Raw genomic sequence first — 9,056 nt, forward strand, 5'->3', positions numbered from 1 at the left:
AGTGTCAACAATAGAGGAGCCAGAAAAACTACTGCTAAGTCACTTCAGTCGTGTCCAACTCTGTGCGACCCTATAGACAGCAGCCCACCAGGCTCCCCCGTCCCTGGGATTCTCCAGGCAAGAACACTGGAGTGGGTTGCCATTTCCTTCTCCAATGCATGAAAGTGAAAAGTGAAAGGGAAGGCGCTCAGTCGTGTCCGACTCTTACCGACCCCATGGACTGCAGCCCACCAGGCTCCTCTGTCCATGGGATTTTCCAGGCAAGAGTACTGGAGTGGGGTGCCATTGCCTTCTCCAAGAAAAACTACTATAAGAATCCAAATAATTCAAAACTGTCTATCTAGATCCACTTAGTGTAAAGTTAAAGAACACTTAGAATCTTAAATCTACTCTAGACTGGACCCTTTATTGATATTTTTATGAGTGACCCTAAATCTCTAAGAGAAGGTAAAATTATTTTCATAATGTAACAGAGCTCAGGGAGTGCATCCCTTAGCACGTAGCTATTGCTGTGTGCCATTACTCTGCACCCTATTGTTAGGCAACAGTTCCCACTCAGCCATTGGCTGGCAGTGCAGTGGGCCCCTCCCACAAGCTCCCAACTGTCGATGAGTGACATTAGTGCGGGATGCAGCCCGCATGTAGGGGGAGTGGAGAATGAGTTATGAGGCAGATCCTGGCCTTCTCCCTGGGGCCTCCAGCTCACTGGGCCTTGGGCCAGCAGCTGAGCTGGAGGGGCCCAGGGAACAGGCTGGGGGCTGTGCCCTGCAGGGCTCAGGCAGCCTCCTCAGGGCCACTCACTGGCCAGGTCTGGGTGTTGAGGCAGCGGTGAACCTCTTCCCCATCCCTGCCTCTGCAACATATTGGACCATCTGCCTGGGTCAGTCTGTGGGACATGCTACCCACCCTGCACCACCGTTTGGGTGGCCTGAGGAGTCTCAGGGCCAGTTAGGTCCTGGGTGCCTGGCTGCCTCAGCGATGACAGCTGGGCAGGGTCTGGGGATCCGGCGCTGAGGGAGCTGCCAATTGAGATCTGCCTCCTCTTAGTCAGGACCTGGACTTAGAGGGGAAGAGTTGTGCCTGGGGACCTTGCCCTTTCTTGTCAGAGCAGAGGATAGCATTCATTTGGTAGAGATTTGCAGGAAGATTGTGACCTGACCGTGACCTGACACCAAGAAGTTCGCAACAACTAACCATGGCATGACCCTCCCTCACCTTTCCTACAAAAGCTCTTTGCTGACAGCTTTTGGGAAGTTCAGGGTTTTTCAAGTCATGAGCCACCTGTCTCCTTGCATGGCCCTGCAACAGATCTTTCTTTGTTCCATACTCTGATGTCTTGGTATTGTTTGGCCTCACTGTGTGTTGGGCACACAGACTTGCAATTTGGTGACAGCTACATCTTGTTTAGAAAGTTGGACTATATTTCTTAAGGAGATTTTTGTCTCATATTACTAAAATTCTAAAATTTTTGGATCAAATAATTAAACTTTCAAGTGTTGGAGCACTTAGTCATCTTGAACGACTCATGGTGCGAGGTTCAGAGAAACCCAGGTAGCACAGTTGCATCTTTAAACACAGGTGTGTTTAGGGTTCAAATCAGTTGCCTTTTGATACAAGTTATACTTATCATCTTGAAAGATGTAATTTGGGGCTTCACACAGACCTTTACAAATGGCACTAATGTGACTCATACAGCAGTGAATCAGAACCAGTTTTTCACTTGGAATCCATAAGAGATTACAAACAAAGGACTGAACAGATGTGTTGCCTCCCCAAATTAAAAAAAAAAAAAAGTTTAGAAATGTAATTCAAGATGTTTGATCTGCTAGAACCATGTAATTTTGTGGTTTAGTGGGTATTTTCTGGACCCCTGGAACTGGCTGGGTATAGGCACTGTGGCCACTGGTTTTTGGATGCTGAGAATACATTCTCCTTATGTGAAGGGAATCTTGATGGAGAATGAGCTCTACTTCTCATATAAAAAGTCAGAGGGGCCCAGGTGTCTTTTCTAGCTCCAACAGGGTGTGGGCATGGGACTTAGGAATGAACCAGAATTGGCCTTGGCTTTAGAATCCAGAGAGTGCTAACCATTGATGATGTTTACACTACTTTAATAAGATAGGGAGAAATATCAGGGTAGGGTGAAATGACTGCCCTTGGACAAAAACAAGGCTTTTTTGTAGGATAGTCTGTGTGTGTGTGTGTGTGTGTGTGTGAGTAAGAGAGAGAGAGAGAGAAGTACCCTAGTGTCATACTTTGAGGTATGGGTGATAATGAACCAAGGAGAATGGAAACAGAATCTGAAACTGCCCTGACATTTATAAACTAGAGTGAGACATGGCCTGGATCCAGTGATGCAAAAAGTAAACATAATATTGCTAATTATAGTAATAAAATAACTTAAAAAAGTATTTCATAGATCAAATCCATGTTGCTCAAGGGTCACCTGTATATAAACACAGAGAATTCTGCATTTTGGTTTCTTATATAAAAATCTTGTATTTGGTTTTCTATATCAGTTTATATTAAAAAAATTTTTTTGTTGTAGTTGCTATACAATGTTGTGTTAACTTAAATTTTTTGAATACTTAATATATGCTAAGTACTGTGCTAAGGTGTTAGATAAATTCTCATTTAATGCTGATTGTTACCATATATGGCAAAGAGCAAGTCGCTCAGTCATGTCTGACTCTCTGTGATCCCATGGACTGTAGCCTACCAGGCTCCTTATCCATGGAATTCTCTAGGCCAAAATATTGGAGAGGGTAGCCATTCCCTTCTCCAGGGGATCTTCCAAACCCGGGGATTGAACCCAGGTCTTCTGCATTGTGGGCGAATTCTTTACCATCTGAGCCACCAGGGAAGCCCACCATAAATGGCGGGCCCTGTTCATATCCTCATTTTACAACATTAGGCATGACTGCTATGTCACCAAACTAGGGGTCACGTTTAAGTCCTCATCTTGATTTCTAGTGGCTTAGACCATATTCACCTCTTCCTCTTTTTGAACACTGCCCTACTTTTTCCCCTAGGACACTACAGTGTATTATTTGGGTTATCTCACACTCTGGCCATTACGCTATTTCTTTTGTGACCTACTCTTCCTCTAGTCTCATCTATTATGTTATATTCCATCCTAAGCCATCACACTCTCTATAGCTATTACATAAATTATAGGACCTGTATACTGATAATATCAAAATAAAACTAAGTGTAATAACTAACATGTATAGAGTGGCTTCTGAGTTCTAGGTTACTTTCTAAGTGTTGTATGTGATAACTTTTGCAGTACTCAACACTCTGAAGCAGGTCCTATTAACATGCTGGTTTTATAGATGAAGGAACTTTTTATCATCCTAGTTTTATAGATGAAGAAACTTAAGTACACAGGCTTGTCAAGGTCACAATGGTAGTCAGTGGTGGAGGCAGAATTCCAACCTAAGTGGTTTACCTCAAGAACCTGAGTATGGGTTCTGAGTAAGAAAAAGAATACAAAATGACAATTAAAAAATAAAGTAGGAAAGTGAATATTTATTGAGAATGAGAAAAGAAATCACAGCAGTTGAAAATCTTAAAGAAATGACAGAAGCTTCCACTTTTGGCTAAGATGGAGTAACAGGGGCCATATTTACTGATACAGCCAACACCACCACCAAGAAAAGTGGACAAGTATATGAAACAGTGTATTCAAGTGTGATAGTGTGACCAAGTATATTGAAAATTGGTGATTTTCAAGACACTGAATGGCAAGCAGCAAAGGACAATAATTCCTAAGAAATGGGAAACAAATGAAATACACCCTACAATCTCCCTAACTTACTCCATTTATAGGCTATAGTGTAAAGAAGGAAACCCATGTGTAACTTGTTGGACTACCTGAATTGGGATGTTGAGCTGAGACTCTGAGGAAAAGATAGCTAGAGTTCATTAAACAGAGTACTAGAGAAGAAAGCGTTGCAGAGAGAATTCCAGAGACCTGTGGAGGCTGCCATGTAAGTATTTCACAGAGCACTCATCAGTGCATGTGTGTGAGGAACAATACCTAGTGTTTGTACAAGGTCAAGGATAATGTCGCTTCCCACCTCTCAGACTGGAAACCTTCACAATTCTTGAAACATGGGGTAGAATACTCAGAAGTATATTGCCTCAGTAGTAAGAAATAATTAGCTTTAGACTAAAGACTGGTCTGCTCACACACACACACACACACACACACACACACACACACACGAAAACTACACACAAAAAATACGCTTAAAAACAAGGTGAGAAAGAATCAAACTATTTCCTAGTAAATTAACTGATCCAGGAAAGAAGTTGAAAATATTTACAACACAAAAATACCCAAAAGCTAACAAGAATAATACATAATGACTGGCATCCACAAAAAAAAATCACCAGGTATGCAAATAAGCAGGAAAATATGACCATAATAAGGAGAAACATCAATCAGAATCCAACTAGAACTCACACAGATGTTAGAATTGGTAGGCAAGGGCATAAGAACAGCTATTATAACTGTATTACACATGTTTAAGGTAAATAGGAGCTTGCAAGTTATTTAAAAGATACAAATTAAATCTCTACAGATGCAAAGTATTGAAGGCTGAGGAACAGAGGAGCTTCTATGGGGGGAAGAAGGTGAGAGCAGTCAGAGGGGAAATAGAGCAGTGGGGCATCCAGGCCGTGTAGGAGTGGAGCTCGTACTCAGGGTAGGATGGAACATTAGAGGATTTGAGCAGAGGGGTGACCAGATCTGATTTGTTTTAATACAGTCAGTGTAATGGGTTGAAGTCTTACCCCCGTATCAGTGAGTGAGAACGTAGTAGGGAATAGAATCTTTGTAGATGTTGTAAAGGATCTTGAGAGAATATCATGCTGGATTTAGGACAGGCCCCAAATCCAGTGCTGGTGAGGAGGATTAGACACAGAAGTATCCAGAGAAATGGAGAAGAAGGCAGTGAGAAGACGGAAGCAGAGATTGGGGTGATGTGTCTATTAGACCAAAGGACACCGAGGATGGCCAGCAACCACCAGGATCTAGGAGAGAGGTACATGGCATCCACATTCTCCCTCAAGAGTCTGTAGAAGTGAGGGACCCCGCTGACACCAAACTGTTGAGACAATAAATTTCTGTTGTTTCAACATGCCAAGCTTGTGGCAGTTTGTTTCAGCAGCCCTAGCAGTGTTCTTGCCTGGAGAATCCCAGGGATGGGGGAGCCTGGTGGGCTGCCGTGTCTGGGGTCACACAGAGTCGGACACGACTGAAGCGACTTAGCAGCAGCAGCAGCTGACTAATACAGTCACGATGGCTTCTGTGTGGAGAACTGACTCTGCAGAAAGTGAAAGAATCCGCTTGGGAGGCTATTGTGATGATCCAGGTGAGACCCAGAGGTGCTCAGACCGGAACAGTGGCAGTGCAGCGAGGAGCAGCTGCGACGTCGTGGAGATTTTTGACAGAGCTGGGAGGATTTGGTGGCAGGTAGGAGGTGGGGTATGAGAGAAAGAAGTTTTGTGTTAAGGTGATAGAGGCTAAGTAGCCAAAGAGGTGGACTATGCTGATTCTTAAGTTTGTGTTTCCCTGTAGACAGCCCTTCAGCTTTGCCAGCGCGGTCCATGTTAAGCTCTGCTGGCAGGGGGTGCCAGAGGACGCTAGAAGGCTCGGAGAGGGACGAGTCCATTCGCGTCAATGACACCACAGTGGTAGCTGGTTCCAGTTTCTCACTTTTCTTCATGCTCCCAGAGCCAACTTCACTGGGCCCCTCAGAGGTCACTGCACCTGCCGGCTATGGCTCCCGCCTCAGAGGTCCAGCTGTGTGCCCCTCCTCACAGACTGGGGGTTCAGATAAACCCAACACTTCTCTCTGTGCCCTCAGTTGAGGGTGGGTGGCTGCTTCCTACACTGACCTCTTCTACCTTCTGCCTTTTCAGTTCCCCAGTACCTGGTTAACAGTGATTTATATTAAACTCTGTTAAAATAACTGATGGGACTTCCCTGGTGGTCCAGTGGTTAGGATTGTGCTTCCACTGCAGGGGGCATGGGTTCTATCCCTGGTCTGGGAACTAAGATCCCTCATGCCACATGGCCCCATGAAAACAAGAACAAGAACACGGCTCTGGTTTTTAGTTCCCAAACGGACTCTGACTGATCCATCCTGAAAGCATAGGTGACTCCAAGAAAAATGCAGGTAACAGAAAGAATGGAGGTGCCTCAATGGAGATGGACAAGGCTCTGGGAGAAATGGGTTTGAAGTCTGGATCTGGACAAGGTCCAATCAGATGCCTCTTGGATGGCATGAGATTTCTAGGAGAGATGCTAAGTGTGGTCTTGGCTCTGTGAATTCTGAATTCTGGGGAGAAGTCTGGGCTGGAGATGACTGTGTGGAGTTCACCAATGCACACAGGCATTTAAAACAACAGACCACAAGCCTGTCCCAAGATGCTCCAGGTTTTAGTACAGAGGTTGGCACAAAGAGTAGCTTCATAAGTGGTTGTTGAATGAAGGACACATGGGTAGAAGAATCAGTGAATGGCATTAGTTGGGTCATCACACCTGTAATAGTAAACTGTTTTGAAAACAACAAGGAAATTTCCTAGGAATGGAACTAATATGAAAGGGAAGAATGTGTTGATGGGCTCCTCAGAATCAGCTGGCCTCTCAAGCCACTTGCAGGAACCAGGGTGACCGGGCTCCAGAGGGCCTTTTCTCTGCAAGCATCCCCTGGGAACTTTTTGACATCCAAGCCTGGTTTCTTTTCATCCAAAACTCGTGAGTGGAAACAGAGGCTCTGGTTCTTAACAGTTGAACAAAACATCCCATCTCTGAGCTTTCTGATGAATGAAACATGGTCTTTTTGTTTAGCGTTTCTTTCTTTTATTCACTCTGACCTCACACTTACCATCCGCTTCGGGTTCCAGTGAATTATTAATAATTCATCTCATCTAGTTCTATAGCTCGGGAGCAGGACTTCCTCAGGGTTAGTCTTGCCTTTGGTCAGGTCAAATAATGGCAGGTAAGGCCCATTCTCCTCTGGCCAGGAGCTGAGTGAGTGCAAAGTACTGCCTGGACCCGTGTTCCTGGTGGCCACCGAGGGCCTCAGGTGTCAGGTGGCTGTCACGATTCTGCTTTTTTGCTTGTTTGTTACAGCAGCGTCGGAGGTGAGCAGTGAAAGACCCAAAGGAAGCAAATCCCGGTAAGAGAATGACTTCCCAAAGCTGCACCCTTCACCTCAGACTTGTCTGTAGGCTTGACTGATATGCAGAAGCTGGGCTTAATCTTTCCAGCATGCGTTGTTTTCATGCCAAAGAAGTCTCTCCTTTTTAAAAAATAAAACAGCTGTATCTGTGAATCATGTGATGATGCTTGTCAGCTGTAGCACAAGAAGAGTTAAAATTTGCAAGGTTTAGGTAAATTCGATTTAAATATGATTAAAAGCTATTTGCTATGCACCCTGCCCTCCCAGCATATATTTTTGTTTAATGTGTTCTTGTCAGAAAAACGTTAAGCAGCAGCTGTGAATTTTAGCACAACTGTGTGCGGAGTAAATATGAAAATGTTGCCTTCTGATGAGGTCTTTTGGTAAAACTGTTCTCTCCACACACCTCTCCTGCTGTCCGGCCTCCTCTGCCTTGGGCTGTGGGAGACCTTTCCAGGCTTAGAGGAGCCCAGTCCACGTAGACAGCCACAGTGCAGATGCAGACTATCCCCTGCTAAGTGGGGACTTTGCACTAAGTGGGAATGATTCAGGCAGGAGGCTGCTGAATTGCTCGGACCTTCTTGCTCTTTTTTGGGACTTAGCAGAAATGATCAGATTTTGTACCTATAGTTCAAAAATGTTAGCCTGCCATCAGACCGTGACATTCTGGGAAAGCTCTAGGGTTCTGAGCACAGGTAGGCGGTGGGAGGAATGGTCTTATCCCCCTTTCTCCGCATCAGAAGCTGAGCACTCTCCCTTCTTCCCAGCCTCCCAGGGCCGGCCTCCAGGGGGGCTGATCGAAGGCCAGTTGGTGTTATCCTGAGATGAGGACAAGGTTACAGGGCTGAGGGTGGGGCAGAGGGACCAGGGAGGCGTGTGGCTTTCCTTCCCTTGGTATAATCACTGCTCTTTAGTTGATTTATGCAGCTCGTTGGCCAAGAAGCTGGGCCTGGAGCACCTTCCCTGGTACTCTGTCTTCAGACAGTAGAGATAAGGGGGATCCGAGAGCCAATCACCAGGAAGCAGTAAAAAAGACTGTCTGCCCTCTCAGTGCCATGTTTTAAGTCTTACACAGCCGGCAGACATTGCCTTTTGAGAGCTGTATTAGGATTTTTATGTGATCATAGAGCCTGGTGTGTGACCGCAAACGCATCACAGGCTCCAGTGTGTTCACCTTGGGTAATGCTTAACCAAAAAACTAGTAACTAGACTGCTCTCCCTTCCTCATGACGAGGCAGAAATTGGTTGGGTGAGCACGTTTTCTGCAGAAGCGATGGGCTTTGTGACTGCTAGGAACTGGACTGCAGTGTCACCCACTGCTTCTGTCGTCTCAGCCGCACTGGTCCCAGATGATGCCCAGACCCCTGGTGGTGGTTGCTTGTGCTTCGAGAGTAATCTGGTGTTGTCAGACCCTCTGCTAGAAACACAGGGAATGCTTTCTGGGAGGATATTCTGGGGGGCAGAGGACCCCTGGATGAGGATCATCAAAGACTTTGCTCCCTTTTTCAAATGAGAATGAAAACTTCATTCTCCATATGACATTAAAACCCCATGTAAAGAGAAACAAATTCAGTTACAATAGATGGTTTTAAACAGGACCCATGTATTTTGATATCTTGGTTCTGACACGTGGCTTGGGTGTATTTTTAATCAAAAACCATTTGCTCTAGAACTTTTGAATACAGTGTCTGCTTTTCTTCAGTGATGACCTTGGACTAGACCAGAATCTTTGGCTGGATTGTGAATAGGCATTTTCTTTGCCTTTTTGCAAAGAAAATATACAGTGGTAGTGACAAATAGATTCAAGGGATTAGATCTGATAGACAGAGTGCCTGAAGAACTATGGATGGAGTTTTGTGA

The sequence above is a fragment of the Oryx dammah genome, unplaced genomic scaffold, assembly GCF_014754425.2.
Source record: "Oryx dammah isolate SB20612 unplaced genomic scaffold, SCBI_Odam_1.1 HiC_scaffold_27, whole genome shotgun sequence".
Taxonomy (NCBI): domain Eukaryota; kingdom Metazoa; phylum Chordata; class Mammalia; order Artiodactyla; family Bovidae; genus Oryx; species Oryx dammah.